Genomic DNA, 15,448 nt, shown 5'->3' with positions numbered 1-15,448 from the left:
TCAAGTCAGGCCAGAAATGACAAAGTTATAGGCTGTTATGAGCTTCCCCATTATAGCCTATGGGCGAAACGCTGAAACAGCAAAACTGTTTTGACGAAATGAAACGGAACAGCGGTTTTGAATTGAAATGAAATTCGAAACAAAATGCTGTTCCGTCAAAATGTTGAAATGCAAGTTGAAATGGAACAGTGCCATTTCACACAGCCCTACTGACTAGCAACATAGTGGCCACCAAGGGATGGGGACTCTGAAGGATAAGGCCTTGGGATCTGTCTCCTGATCCCACATGCTTCCTTAAACAGCCTACTTAGAATGACTACAGGTTTCACCCTTTGATGTGTCATCACGCACAGGGTTTAAATTACCAGGGAGCTCAGGGGGAGCTGAGCCCCCCCCATAAGAGATGAGATCTCCCCTGTAAGATTTGAAAATCAACCAGGGGGGGTCTCCAATTTTATTAGGGTATTTTGATGGGCAGCTCAATTTTTTCTGCAGACCCTCCCAAAAGTCAAAGTCTAATTCAAACCCTGATCATGCACATGTTTAAGTACCAAGAATAGTGGTTAGTCTACCACAGCATTTCCCAACCTTTTTTACCCCATGGCACACTTACCTAAATAAAAAAGCACCACAGCACAACAGACGCAAAGCTGGGGGGGCTGGCATGTGGCCAGCCAGACACCAACCGGGGGGGGCAGGGCATGTGGCCAGCCGGATGCTGACAGGGAGGGGCCAGCCGGATGACATTTTGAGCTGGAGCCACACCCCCTGCCTCGCTGGAGCCACGCCCACCTTCTGTCTGTATCCAGAGCAGCAAGGGGTGTGGCTCCAGCTCAAAATGCCATGTGCCTGACAGCACACCAGTGTGCCGCAGCATACCGGTTGGGAAACGCTGGTCTACAAGAATTAGGAGTAGGCTCAAGGGTTCTTTAGAAAGCAAGCCACTAGGGCCCATATTAGAAAAATATGGAACACTGTGCATTAGATAAGGCATGTGAGCTTGCCTGCTTGCAAGAGCTGAAGACTAACAATGTTACTTCTTTGAACACCACCTCCCATCCTCACTGCTTTTATTAGGGACCACCCCCCCCCCCTCCACTAAGCAACCATTTCAAAAGGCAAGAGTTTAGAGTGCCATCCATTGCACTAGCCAAGCTTTCAGAGTCTAATTGAAATGCACCTGGCAAAAATTAAAACAACCTTGCTCATAATCGCTGTTCCAATTTCTGGAGCCAGGATGGGTTTCTGAAGCAGAGGGAGCTTTTGGTTGCAGGTCTCAGGTTCCCATTTCAAACTAAGTGCAAGAAGCATGGGGAAAGATTATCCTCAGGGTGGCATGCTACAATATTTATAGAAATCAGGATATTGGGTGGAGCAACGGTATATACACAGGTGAGAACAGACTCCACCCATGTATACATCCCTGACAAATCCTGAATCAAGCCCATGGAACCAAGTAACCTTGAGCTGGCTGATGATCAAAGGAGTTCAATATCAACTGAGAAGGTCAAAAATAAGTGGGGGGAAGGAGGGGAGAAATAGTTTCCACCTTCCAGCATGTTCTGTGTTCAGGTTTCCTTTATGAGCTTCCCAACTCCGCTGGAATGCTAGGCTTACACCCAGCGCTCTGCTGCTACCACCATGTCAGGAAAAAAAAGCCAGAGCAACCAACTTGAACTGCACGTTAACTTCACCTGAATTATACTTTCATCCTTTCCAGAAGAGCATTTGAAAGCTTTTTGTTCAGGAGGAGGGAGGGGTAAAAAGAGCAAAAGAGTGCAAACACAGGGGAGAGAATGAAATTAAAAGAGCCCCTTGAAGTTACTGCAATGAATCTGGGTAACCTAGGAGAAAGGCTCCTCCTAGAACTACTGAAGTAGAACAGAGTATTCCAGGTTCTCAACTTCACATTAAAATATCAGCAGCAAAGGGGAATAGAGGGAGGAGGGAAGCACTTTCCCATCCTGATTCATTCATTTTCACAAATGCAGTACAGCTGCAGTTGCCTTGTAGCTTGAACAGGAGTTTAATCTGAGAAGTTTTATACATGTGGGTGGCCGTGCCCCGGCAAAGAGAACACACACAGACAAACCGATCATTTTGAACTCACCTGCACTAGCTGAGGAAGTGAAAATAAGCTTTTATTAGTAGTAGTAGTAGTATTAACAACAACATCATCAAGTGGTCTGTTATTCATTCTTTCCGCTATTAGTTCCTGCTGCCGATTATTTGGGGTAGTACTTTGAAATGGTAAATTTGACTTTAGAAATATGAAATGGCATCATTATACCAAAGTCATCTCCGTATTCCATTTTTCCCAGGACCTGACCAGATTAGTAGTTGCCTTGAAGCATTAATAATTTGCACTAGCAAAGCTTTCATCAGGTGATCTCTAAAAGCTTCAGAAAAAAATTAAGCCTCAGTACTCCTCTGATAGAGAAGCATGGCTTATCTTTTCAACACACACCAGAGCATAAGACCAACAGGGTGCTGTAGGGTAAGTGACATATTCAAGATCAGTAGCAGAGCAGCAAACAGAACCCACGTGTCCTGATTCCCAATCTTCTGAGCTATCCAGTAAGCAGGGCTGCCTTCTAACTCGTCCAGTTAGTTACATGACCTCTACAGCATCACATGGAGACCTAGAAGCCAACTCACAAAGTTCATAATAGTCAGAGAACTTGCACTACCACTGCTTGAATGTTCTGGCTGCTGACAGACATGGGGAAAAAAACCCAGAGCTTTACCAAAAGAGGCAGCTCATTACTTTGGCCCGGTTCCGCAGTGTCTGCATATACTGCGTGCTCCAATGGGGATTTTTTGCACTTTTATCTAAAGCTGATTCAGTCAGCTATTAGATAAAAGCACCAAAAAAGCCCTGCTGAAGTATCCGATCTATATAGACGTTGGGCGAGCTGGGTCAAAATAACACAATACCTCTTCTGGACATGTGCTGGGCTCAGCGTGAGGGCACACAGAGTTTAAAATAAAGCACCCTTTTTTGCCATCTGTAAGCAGCTTCTGTTTTCAGTGTGTAGCTAGGTACAGGCATTCAAAAAGTCCAAGGCAGACTCAATCTCAGTTATGCAGTTTTCTGTAAATGGTGTAGTTTAAATCAGTAGCAAACAAGCCATACATTCACCCTTTGGTTGGGGAGGAGGGGCAGGCAAATCTTAGACCAGTTTCCACCATTTTTAAACAAGTCACTGCATGCCAAACTTCTGTTCTGCTACAGGTATAGACCATTTTCCAATCACTTATACTGGTAAAGGGGTAATGTCTGTAGCCATGTGCCTAGCAGGAGGGTCTGCTAATTTTTTCAGGGGAGCTCCAGTAACTAATGCTTTACAGTTAATTTTTTGTTTCACCCATTAAGCTTTGCTGAAGGATTTTACTGTACAAAATCTATAACCAGGGAACATTGGTGTTTCCTTTTGTACTGGAGATGTGAAGGAATTAAAGGATTCAAGATTGCAAAGCCTTCATTAATAATGTAGGCTCCTCTTCCAGCAAAATATTCTCTTTACAAGATACGTACCAATATTGGGATCAGACGCCTATGGAACAGATAATAGTTCCAGGTCCCTCTGAACCAGAAGTGGGCTTTCTGTCCAGTGTCAGCCATCAAGCAGGTCCCACCTATCAGGACATGCTATTGTCAAATGTGGCCTTTTGCTGTAGGAATCTGGTCACTCAGATTATGACAGGGGCCAGCAAATTCAAATGGCTTTTCCTACAACCCTCTGCACGGGGTCTTCCTCCTGGTAAACAACACCTCACATTAATTACTAAACCTACAATTTCCTGTAGTGAGACAAAGTGGGGATGCTACCAAGTAGTGAGACCCTGCAGATGTACTTTACCTTTTCAGAAGGAACCCCGGGATCTTTAGCCTGGATATCGGTGGCAGAGGAAGGATCTCAGTCTGAACAGAAACTTCTTCAACTTGAAATACCTTTCAATATCTTTCAAGAGCCAAAGGGTATAACAGGTACTTTGGCAGGAGCGGGGAAGGAAGTTGATGCATTCCTCACCCCTCTCCAAGAGCAAGTTAAAAGTAGTTTCAGGAACATCACAGCTGTAGTCACACTGGCATACTAAAAAGTTGTTCTTTTTCACTGAAGTGTGAAACACCTTCACAAAGAAAGGAACTGACTGCAAGCTGACTATACAAGGGAGGAGGTAACACTGACTTTACAGAATACTATCCAACGCGCAAAGCAGACACAGGGAAGAAAGTTACAGCAATTTTAGGTGTTACAAGTAACAAAGGGAGGTAAACAATTTTCAGGCAGTAATGTGATTTTTCAAGTTGACCGAGTTCTTTTCAAGCTTAATCCATAGAAGTGCACTAGTCCAAACTAACAATGATTGTTTGTAAGGCCTTTTCACCTAGAGGAGACAGGGCCAGACAGTCTGGCAGACTCACAAAGGAAAAAAAATGAGCAGGAATGTGATTTACATAAAATACTACACTGTCTTCTACAGTAGCACGGCAAAACCCTGTAACAAATAGTAGGTTTAGGGGTAGCATTCTAGGGCCTGGTCCAAAGCCCACTGAAGTCAATGAAAGACTTCAATAGCATCCTAGACAATAGATTTGTATTTTCATAAGAAGAAAGGTGAGAAAAAACTTACAGAATAAATGAAAAGCTAAGGCAAATTCTGAAAGCAGGGACAAGTGTTTCCATCTGGGAAGGGCTCACACTGGGCACACATTCTCACTTTGCATTGACAGCAACCAGAAACAAAGTTCCCATTGACCTCAGTGGTACAGATTCAGCCCCCAGGTATGAAGGGGATGAGCATGCGGCTTGCAGCTACAACACTTTAACAAGCCGGCCTCCCAAAGCAGAATTGGTCTGTGAAGGGTGCCAGCACATCCCTAGGCCTGTCTAGATTCTTTGGTTGTAAAGTAATCTAAGGGCTAAGGCCAACAAGATAGGAGGGACTGGCTCATCTGTCCATGTAATGCTGATGTAAACTACAGGATGGCACTCGAGGCAGTCTGAGTTTCCATTCAGAACAGCCCTGAAAATACTGGTGATTTTATCGATTTGCAATGAATCACAGTATCTAGTAGCAATGTGTGACAGGCCCAATTAACAGATTGTTAAGATTACAACCAAAAAACAATGGCAAGGCAGCATAAGTGAAGGACAGGGGATCAGCCTCTACTCTGTATTTTCCCATCTGTTCTTTGTTATCCTGTCACAACCTTGGACCCAAATCTGATCTCATGGCACCATGAATCTGAAACGTCTACACATGGGAGTCAGTGAGTTCTTAAAGAACCCTATGTTTACATTATTGTTAACAACAATGCAGAGATGCCTGCCCTGGTTTCTGTCCCTCACTGAAATGTATGCATCAAGCATTGTCTGCAAGCATGGGTCATAGCAGGATCATGGCAAAAGGGTGAGGCCGCACCTTCTTTGGCAGTGTGGCACATGCACAGCAAAGACCTCACTGCTCAGGCACCACACACCGCTGAAGGTGGGGAGGGATGTGGCCCTCACCATGATCTTGGATGCCAAGGAAGGGCAAACAGCAGTGGGATCCACCCTCTGGGCTCTAGAGCTGTGTGAAAGCAGGGGCTTGGCTAGACCCTGAGCTAACCAGCTAGAGCATGCACTACACAAACAAAGGGGAGTCTGACAGACCCTGGATCCACCCATCTGCAAGAGAAAAAAAGAACTCCCTGCAAACCCAGCTGGTTTCCCAACTAAACACTTATTTACCAGCTGCATGGAAACCACCACTGAGGAACCCAAACCCACAAGTCTCACATGGCTGTTACACAGTTATAAACAAGAGATCCAAGCTAAGCTTGCCAAAAGGCTTGCGGATCTCCTGCGTGAAACTGGCATGGTGAAGATCCAGGGGTTCTTGCAACAGAAATTTCACATGATACAGATAATTAGGCCAGACTCAGCCTCAAGCCTACTGGAGCCCTGGTTAGGGTTTCACACAGGGGTCGTGGGAAATGTGCAACATTCCAAACTTTCAGAGCAGACATCATGGAAGCAAAACAAGCAAACAAAAAAAAAAAATCAATCTTACTCTGAGATTTGGGGATTGTTTAACTTAAAATATATATCATAAAACCTTGGCTGGTGGGTGATAGTAGCCAAGCCTTGTACAGCAAAACTAAATATTTGATCTAATACCTTCCTTTGGAAGAATCCCACTGAATGTAATAGAAGACCATAACCTGCTTTCTGTATTTTTTTAAATAAAGCTCTGGAGTTGCACTGTGGGGCTAATCTTTTCTACTACATTCTCTGGGTTTGTAAAAAGAATATTGGCTTCACACTGTTAAAGGCCTTGTCTACAAACAAACTCAAACTGGTTTAATTAAAGGTACACGCTGAACGAGATCCATCAAAAAGATGCAAGGCAGAAGGTAGGGCAGGGCGCAAGTGTATGCAGACAAGGTCAAAGATACTGCCCATGTGATTGTTTTTAATGACTCCAAATCAGAAAACTTGTTTCTGATTCAATATCCTTAAACAGAATTGCAGGATGTTACTTTCCAAATGAAAACATACTTCTTCCTTGCTCTCACTCTCATATTTCCACCAGAGCTATGAACTTAAATCTTTATAAGTTCTTGGCTCTATTATTTAGACACTAGTTTTTCCCATCCCAGGGATTATGTGTAGATCTCAGTGGGTGCAAAGTCTTCTCTCCATTGAGGCACAAAACCTGCAAGCCATACCAACCCGTTGGAGGACCCTCCATGGAATCCGGAGCCCGAATAACATAAGACTAGAGCCAGGTTGGTCTGGGGCAGAAGGGGACTGGTCAGGTAGGAAGCAGGACACACATTGGCCTATAGCAAAACCCCGTTTTTCTTTTTTTTGTACATAGAAATACATTTCTCTCCCTTCCCCAACCATTTTTGACTCTCTCTTTGCTTCTCTATTCCTTATAAGTAGTTATGATAAGACATAGTGAAGATAAGACATAGGATAAGCTCTTGTATTCCACTATTGTAACAAGCCCCTTTTATATTGTCCATGTATCATTGTAAATAGTGTTCTGTTATTCTGGTATTGATTTTTACTGTTTTATACTGTGTGATCACTATTTTTACTATCGGTTTTTACTGTCTTATATTATATGATTCAGACCTGTTTTTGTAAGTTAGCCAAAGTAATGTCAAGTCTCCATCTTGTGTCCTATGCCCGGGCAGTCCCTATTGTAATTGTGTTGTAACTGTGACTCATATCTACTCCTCCTATGTAAATTGGTTCCCTGGCTGAATGACAGTGAATGAGAGAGCTTGAGACATAATGGTAGTAGGCCTAAAAATAGCTCCTACTGAATGACTGGACCATCAGCTTAACAACCCTACCACCACCTTGTATTGACTCTCCCTGAAACCACAGACCTGCTCTCAGAACCAGAAACAAAACCCAACATTTAAAAGATAAAGACCCTCCAAGAAACCAGCAACATGGAAACAAAGGACAGAATAGAGACCAGCAACTCCACCATTGTACTACACTGGACAATGAGTCCAGCATACCTGGAACTGCACATCCACATCTGAGCAGGTCTGGCCCTTGCCTGGGCATGTCCTCCCCATTGGAGTCACAGGTAGCCCACCCCTATAAAAGGGATGGTAGAGTGTGACCTCCTTGGGATGCCCTCTCCAACCAGACCGACACTATGTCACACCACCTATCCACCCAGAGGCCCTGCCAGCGATCCCCTCTGGACAATATCTCACTGGAGAAGACTTCAACTGGCCATCAAGGATCAACTCTCAGCCTGGGATAGGTAGCTATCACCCACATCTTCTCTCCAAACAAGGGGCCTGTGCTCTGTTTCTATACCCCTTGACTTCAGTCTCTCTACAAAGCAGTTTCTCCGCTGCTACCATTGTGTGACTGCGTGAGTGTAAGTGTGTGTGCCGGAACCAATAATCTGTAATCCGAATATTGTGTTACCCCTTTTCCTGTCTAATAAAACTGTTATTTGGAACCCCGAGTTGGTTTTGTCTTACTGCTGCTCCCGGCTCTGCTCTTAACTCTGCTCCCTGCTCATTTCTCGCTCCCGGCTCTGCTCTCCTGGCCCTGCTCTTTGATCTTGCCGCCGTCTCTTGGCTCCCAGCTTCTCTCAGTTCCAACCCCCAATCCCAACCTGCTCCCCACTCCGCTGTCCGAATCCCTCCCTCTCTGTCCTAGTCACCAAGCATTCCAAGCACACCCAAACATTAACACACTGTAACCTGAGTGGGTGTTCACCTGTGTGTGTGTATAAATCAGTAATTTTTGTATGTCCATTATGTTTGTGTGCATTGTATATAATTTTGTGTCATGTCCTCCTGCCTAACAGCATGATATTGAGATCCTGAGTGCTGATCTTGCCTGTCACATCAATAAATAGGTCCACTTTGGCCTCTCAGAAATTAGTTGGAAAAGCTAATGCATCCCCAGACTATACTGATTTGTCTGCTGTTGCCTCATGCAGGGACTGACAGGAAAAATTGGGACTATGCTGGTAAGGAGCCACTGCAGAAATATGAGTCATCCACACAGGTGGCTGCAGCCATCTGCAGATTCCCGGGATCTGTCAGGTTAAGGGATGTTTTTCTATGTGGGAGGGCTAAATTGCTTCCTTGCCAAGTGATAATGCCCCAGAATCTTTGTGCAGTGAATAGTATATGGAGTCTTCACTCCAGTACCACACCTTTCACTCCCATTACCACAACAAGGCATTACCAGCTGTGTTGTAGATACAGTAGACGGAAAGCTTCATATTCATTACTGTAGTTTAGCAATGATGATGGTACTTGCAACATGCTACTGACTTGCTCAGTTCTGTAAAGACACTGTCAGCTGAAAATTAGGTAAATATAAAGTGGACAGAGAGGCTATGGTTGTGAGAGACATGAATGTCTGCAATAACAAATTAATGTTGGCAGGAGTGTGGTAGATTATGTTCCAGGTGATTTTAAAGCTCAAATAGACCATATTTGTCTATACTAGATGTTTATCTTGAATTTTCCTCCTTTTGTTCCAACCAGGCCATCTCCATTATTATTTACACTTTTAGGACCTGATTTTCAAGGTTACTCCACTGGTGATAGGGGTGGGTGGGTGGCACTGCCAAGTGACCTCTGAAATATCAAACCAGAGAAAAGTACTGTCAGCTTGAAAATAGTTTAGCTGAAGAAACTTATCTGGGATCTCTATTAATATTGCTTTACTTTATTAGTACCAAAATCAAATAAAACAACAACACTTGTCACTATCTATGCCCCTTTTAATTTTGACTCTTCTACCCATACAAACAAGACAAAACAGGCAAGTCAGTTTTGCTTATGCTTCATTTCAGGCCACATCTGTTGTGTTGCAAATACTATGTGGGAAGCTCACTCCATTTAAGGAAAAATATTTCTAGTGCATTTTTAGCATTAACACAGAGAAAAACTTCTATTTACAATTCTTCTTAATTAAAAACAACCTGTATTTTGGACCTAATTTGTGCTAAGTGCCCTTTCAGTTTCTAAAAGCTCCCTGCCCCTTACTAAAACATTGCAATCTGAATTAAAATGGAACACTGATTTTTTAAATAGAGTAATACAAATGGAACAGCTTGATCATTTTGCTAAGGAATATATACACGCACACAAAAGCTCCACCCTGAAGAATATGTTGCTTTTAGCCAGCCCACACACTGTCACATAGCCATGTTCTCAAGGTGACATAGCTAGGAAATCTGAAAAAGCAGCAGCAGTTACACTTCCAAATGCTTCCAGGAAAAAATGATCTCTCTCCGTTTATTATGCTGTTTTGTCATATAATAGCAATAATCACTATTGCTTTGTAATATTCTCAGAACAGTTTTAGAGATTGATTAAATGCTTCAGCTTCACTTTAGCTTTAATCAAACCCAGCAGCTGCTTATTGCTTTGAATACCATGAATCAATAGAGCTTATGCCTTGCATATACTTTTAAAGTAGCAAGTCATATACCACCCCCCAAATGGAGTTGCAATTACAAAATGCAATCATATCCGTACAAACAGGTAGCAAGTAGTTACCATCAGATTGATAAAAAATAATGACAGAGGTTATGTTTCAAAAATAACCCTTCCCATTGCATATTAGTCACAAGTTCCAGCAATACAAAACAATAAGACAGTTCTATTATTTATGCGTGTAAACAGTACCCATCAAATTCTGTCCTCACTGAAGGCAATGGGAGTTCTGCCATTGACCTCAGTGGGACCAAGGTTTCATCCTCAAGGCTCAGTAGAATTTGGGATTCTACTGTCACACAGTTGTAAGTTTGAAACCAAGAACTGGCAGACAAGAGAGGATCAAAGGTCTATTTATCTAATCGACAGCTCATCTTCAAAATGGCCAGTAGCAAAAACTTCAGGGAAAGAACAGCAATAGCTTTCACTTTTAAATTTATTTCTAGCAGTTTGTCTCTAGACAGCTCTTCCTAACTCATGAAATGGGAGGACCTGTATTCCTTCAGAGTTTATTACACATATAAAGCAGACCTTTTTTTTTTTTTTAATTTCCAGTAAACTGTTATATACTTTGTGGCTAGGAGCGCCATAGATAATTTCAGTGGTATTACCCCAGAATTACCTCTGTATAACTGAAGATCATAATTTGGTTATATAAAATGGGTGAAGTCAAAACTCCTGTTGACTTCAGTGAAGTAAAGATCTCACCCCATCTTTTTACTCTGGCAGATGAAGTGAATCAAGGCCAATCTCAAGGCATAAATATCACATCCAGAAAAACAGACTTTCAGGATTTGCCATGAAAGAATCTACGTTGTCACACTACCAGCCAAGGCTGGAAAAACTCTTACCTAGTACTTTTGCAAAGAATTGGCTGGGGAGGTAAAATCATTACTTCTCAAGTGGTGCCTCATGGAAAATTGTTGCATCATTGTCACTGGTGACTTACTGCTTAACCTTAATTTTGCAAAATTATAGCAGCTGCTTGCTAGTTTCTAAGGCTGTTAGGAGCAACAGAACTTTTAGCCTCGCTCACAAGGGGACAAAAATCTACACCCCTGAGCACAGCTGCATGAGAAAACATGTTCACATTAACAGTGACATGATTCAGTCCAATTTATACATGCTTGGGATGTGTGTGGAGGGGAAAGGTAGAAAGATACAGCGTAAAGCCTTTTTCTCTTTTTAACCACACACAGCAATGTAAGTCACTTAACTCAGTACATAGCATTACGTAAATTAGTGTTAGTGTCACATTTGTGTTAACACATGTATTACACACAACAGTGAACAGGAGCTCATGGAACATTTTGGGTACACCGTTCTCACAACCCTTCTCCCATTCTAGTACTTAAAATCAGATAGATCGCTATCTCTGCAGAACGTTTAACCTCTTTATCTCATGCCACACATTCTGCTTCCTTTATAAGGGATTAAAGGGACCTTAAGTTCAAATGATCATTAAATACACAATGAAGTTGAGTGGAGGGAAAAGAAACAAACAAAATTTGGGTCTCCCAATCTTGTAAATGCAGTTAGCCAAGGAGAGCACTGGGGCAGCGGAGGATGCATATAAATGAAAGAAAGAAGATGGAGTTTGACATTAGCATTCTCAGGCAGAAGAAAGGGAACCTTGGATATTATATAGAGAATTGTTTTGCTTTTTCCTAGACCTGGCTGGAATTTCAACTGTCTCAAAGAAAAAAAAGAGAGAGAGAGAGAGAGAGACAAGATCCCCACGTTATTTTATGAACCCAGTGAACGCTTCACACTTCTCAATTTCTGCCACTGTGTATTCCTTTTCACATTGCTAACCACTTGAAAGCTTCTTGCAGAGGAGAAACTACCAGAGAAAATAGTTTTGGATGTTCCTTGCTTATTATATGCAGATCAAGCAGTTCTTATTAACTCAGTTTCAGTTCTTCCTTCATAGGTAGCAGTGCTGTAATATTATTTGCAAGCAGCCAAGGTAATTATCATCCAGCAGGGTCCAATTGTTTTCAATTAAAAGCTTGACTGAAGTCTTTAGTTTTTAATACCATTGTGACCATCTGCTTTCACTGAAGTTCATCAGCAAAAGCACGGGCCTCATTCTAATGCTGTTTAATTATACGGAAGAACTTTTTTTTGTCCAACATTCATTTTTCCTAATAAAGGAAAAAGCTGCCTGTAGCAAGATGGAGCTTCCAGGAAGATCATTACCTTCCTGGGAGATACAGCTGTTATTGCATTGACAAGAGAATCCAGGGGAACAACAGGAAAGAACAGTTAACCTTAGCTGCCCTCCTTTCCCTTTATGCAGCTGCCTCGTTTGTCTTCCAGAGAGCCTAAAAAGCCAAGAGGAAGAGTTTGTCTTAAATATACAAACCCACCCTCCCTAGATGGTTATGCTCTCAGACTCTCTGGAAGAATCACAGGAAGAATTTATTTCGATACACACGGATGGTCCAGCTCCCTTTTACTAATATTACTAATACATATTTTGCAATTCTGGATTGTAGCTCATCCAAGGATCTCAGAATGCCCTGGATGCATTTGTTAGGCTCCACCACACCCATGGGAAATTGGTGAATAGCATTTTGCAAAAAGGGGGTGAGGACAGAGAGAGGTTAAGTGACTGGACCCAGGCTAACCAATGAGTAAGTGGCAGACACTGGGTAAGGCTTTTGGAGTTCTTAGTACCCAGGGCAGCCCCTGGAGTTCTCAGTCCCCCCCCCCCCACCCCCCCAAAGGGAAAAAAAAAAATCAATAAGTTAACTCTTTAGCTGCCATTTTCTTTTATACCCTTCAGCACTAACACCAGAAACTACCACTGTTCTGGAAATAATCCCCAGCTGTACCCCAAGAGATTTCATGGCAGTTCATGCATTGAAACCATCTCAAGGCAGGACCATGCATTCGATGTGGCTCCCAGGAACCACGAAGGTTGGTTGTGCTGCTGCCTTAAAGGGCCTCTTAGCATTACTGCCATAAACCACAATTTTCAGGGCTGCTAGTTTTGCCAAACGACGGTCCAGGAACATTTCAAAAGACAAGTGTACGGTTCTGTGCTGTCGACCACTGGGCAGAACGAGGGAAGATGAATAATACACCCACCCGTAGCAGAGTTTCACTTGCTTTCCTCAGGGCTTTCTTTTCAGGATTCATAAATAAACAACTCCAGACGCAAACAAGCCACTCAGAACAGCATGTCCCAGTTGCTCCTGAGCCAGCTGGACAGGAACATCCTTCCCCCTAAATGACCACCACTCCCCCCTACCTTTCTATCCATATCCTTGATCCAATATCTAAGAAGCAGGGGGCCTGTATTAACCCCTTGTGCACTGGGGCATGTACAGTTCTTTTTCTACCTTGTCGCATATCCACTCCCATGAGCATATATTAGGGGTGGAGGCAGTTTCCTTAGGGGCTGCAATTCCACCAGGGGAACCTCTTCTACTGTGGAGCTTCACATGTCGAGTGTAACTTTATAATGTCAGTATCTTAGATATGGATGCGTATCAGGTCTCTTATGCTGATGCAAGTCTCTAGTCGCTTTTGTAAAACCAGTGCAGTTCCTCTGAATTAACACTAATATGAATGGAGATCAGAATCTGAAGCCTGTGAAGAGATTGCTCCCGGAAAATGGCCCAAAGTGTTTTGAAAAGGCTTGAGGTGCTGCTGTTTAAATAGAGTCAGCTCTAGCAAATGCACTGCAATTTGTTTCCATACAGATTTCTTTTAAAACTGCATGTAGCATGTGTCCTAAATACATAATTACACACTGGGATATAATGGCTTATTCAGAGACATTCAGGTCTATTGTGCAACCAATATGCATTTTAAAAGCAAGTTTCTCCGTGAATATTTAGAAGATATCCACACCACAGTACAAATTCCAGAAAGTGGTTTTGATACCAATTTGCTTCAGAGATTCAGGGAGCTCTCAACAAGTTTGCTCCAGCCAGTCTGACAAATGCCATACATTTTAATAATAAATTAAATTGTGTACTTACCCAATGGACCGGCAAGGTTTTCTTGGACACAATATCTGTCATTAAACAAAAAAATATGTAAGACCATTCTTTAAAAATTATTCCCAGGAAAATATAACAAGTCTGTTAAGCAAACAGTACAATAGCTATGTATTTGGCAAAAGTTTCCTTTTTAACAGAGGACCAGGTACTCAGGAAGCTGGTAATCTTTTAAAATACTTTAATACCAAGTCACTCTGCATTGTGTTTGAATCTGATCCAGCCTGGTAGTGACCCAGGATCGCTGACCTCCAATGGTTTTTGGTGCCCTGGGCAAAATTTGGTGATCTGGGTCTAGCCCACTCCTGTGTCTGTGCCACAATAGTTGCAGAGAAGGCCTTTGTTTTTCCAGTGTTTCCAGACTCCTTGAGCCTGCACTTTAAATTTAACCCTTGTATAGCTGGTGCCTCATCTCCACCTGACCCTGGAGATACCTGAACCCCTAGTCTTGCAAACACTTGTGCACATACTTAACTTTATTCAGTGAAACCACTGGCTTCATTGGTGCTATTTGTGGGATGTATTTGGTCGAAAAAGATCATTTTTTTTTGCAATTTCTTAGTTGGTCTAATAAAAGGTATCATCTCTGAACCAAGAGTTCTAGAGTTTGGCATTTCTTTCGGTGGTGCTATTTGAGCACTTGAATTTAACTCCACATATAACAGTCTACAGGACCAAAGCATTAGTATGTACCAGGTTTATTTTTCCCCCTAAGGGCTTGCCTACATGGAGATGCTAAGGAAAGCTAATCTGATTTCACTTTTAAAGTAGACTGGCTGAACCCTATATACGCATATTAATTCAGAATTAAAGCAGTTTACTTCAAGTTAGCTTACTTCACTTCACTTCTACGCTCACCCTGAACACAACTACAGCATAAATAATCTTCCTGCTTTTTGAAGACAGTTCAGCAAACTTAATAAAACCTCAGGAATTCATCTCAGAACAAAACCCAAAGGTTATGGAAGTGATAGAGCACACACAGTAGCAAAAAAAAAAAAACAACCCCCCAAAGCAAAACTGATCTGAGACTAGCAACACCAACTACTTTGGGTAACCATGCACATGGTTGTCATTGATAGCCAAGCATGCTTGTTTACTTACTAACTTAATCTTCAAACTAGATAGGCTCCTTACTTCATTCAGGCAGTTATTTCAGTTCCTGAGTCTCAGGAAACCACATCATCTTGAGATTTAGGACATACCTTTATGTGGCTAACAACCACTTCCACCTGAAGCCTCCTGAGGCTTGCAGTGGCCCAATAAGCTCCTAACTGATGTAGGGGGAGGAGCATCACGATTGCCAGGGCTGAGCTGCTTGGGTCATGTCTTACTCTGGAACTCCTTTGTAAAGCCTTGACCATGTGAAGGGACCTGTGTGGATGGACTACTGTTAAAGGCAACATATCTCTGTTTAACTGCTGGGATCCCACCCAGGCAG

At 42.6% G+C, this 15,448-nt stretch overlaps 1 long non-coding RNA gene across 2 annotated transcripts in view; it reads right to left on the bottom strand.

The window, feature by feature from the left end:
* The window catches only part of LOC132250026 (uncharacterized), a 48,300-nt gene extending 33,056 nt beyond the window's left edge, over positions 1 to 15,244 (bottom strand). Inside the window, exons 1-3 of one of the 2 annotated variants that reach the window (XR_009461608.1) lie at positions 15,112 to 15,244; positions 13,990 to 14,024; positions 8,201 to 9,130 (exon numbers count right to left, since the gene is read on the bottom strand). This is a non-coding gene — a long non-coding RNA (uncharacterized LOC132250026). Of the gene's footprint in view, positions 1 to 8,200; positions 9,131 to 13,989; positions 14,025 to 15,111 lie in introns of those variants that run through there. The other variant, XR_009461607.1, reaches the window with a different exon arrangement.
* Positions 15,245 to 15,448: the final 204 nt, after the last annotated feature.

This window comes from Alligator mississippiensis, chromosome 1 (genome assembly GCF_030867095.1).
Source record: "Alligator mississippiensis isolate rAllMis1 chromosome 1, rAllMis1, whole genome shotgun sequence".
Taxonomy (NCBI): Eukaryota; Metazoa; Chordata; order Crocodylia; family Alligatoridae; genus Alligator; species Alligator mississippiensis.
The sequence above is the reverse complement of the archived record's forward strand: the minus strand, read 5'-3'. Positions and strand labels throughout refer to the sequence as shown.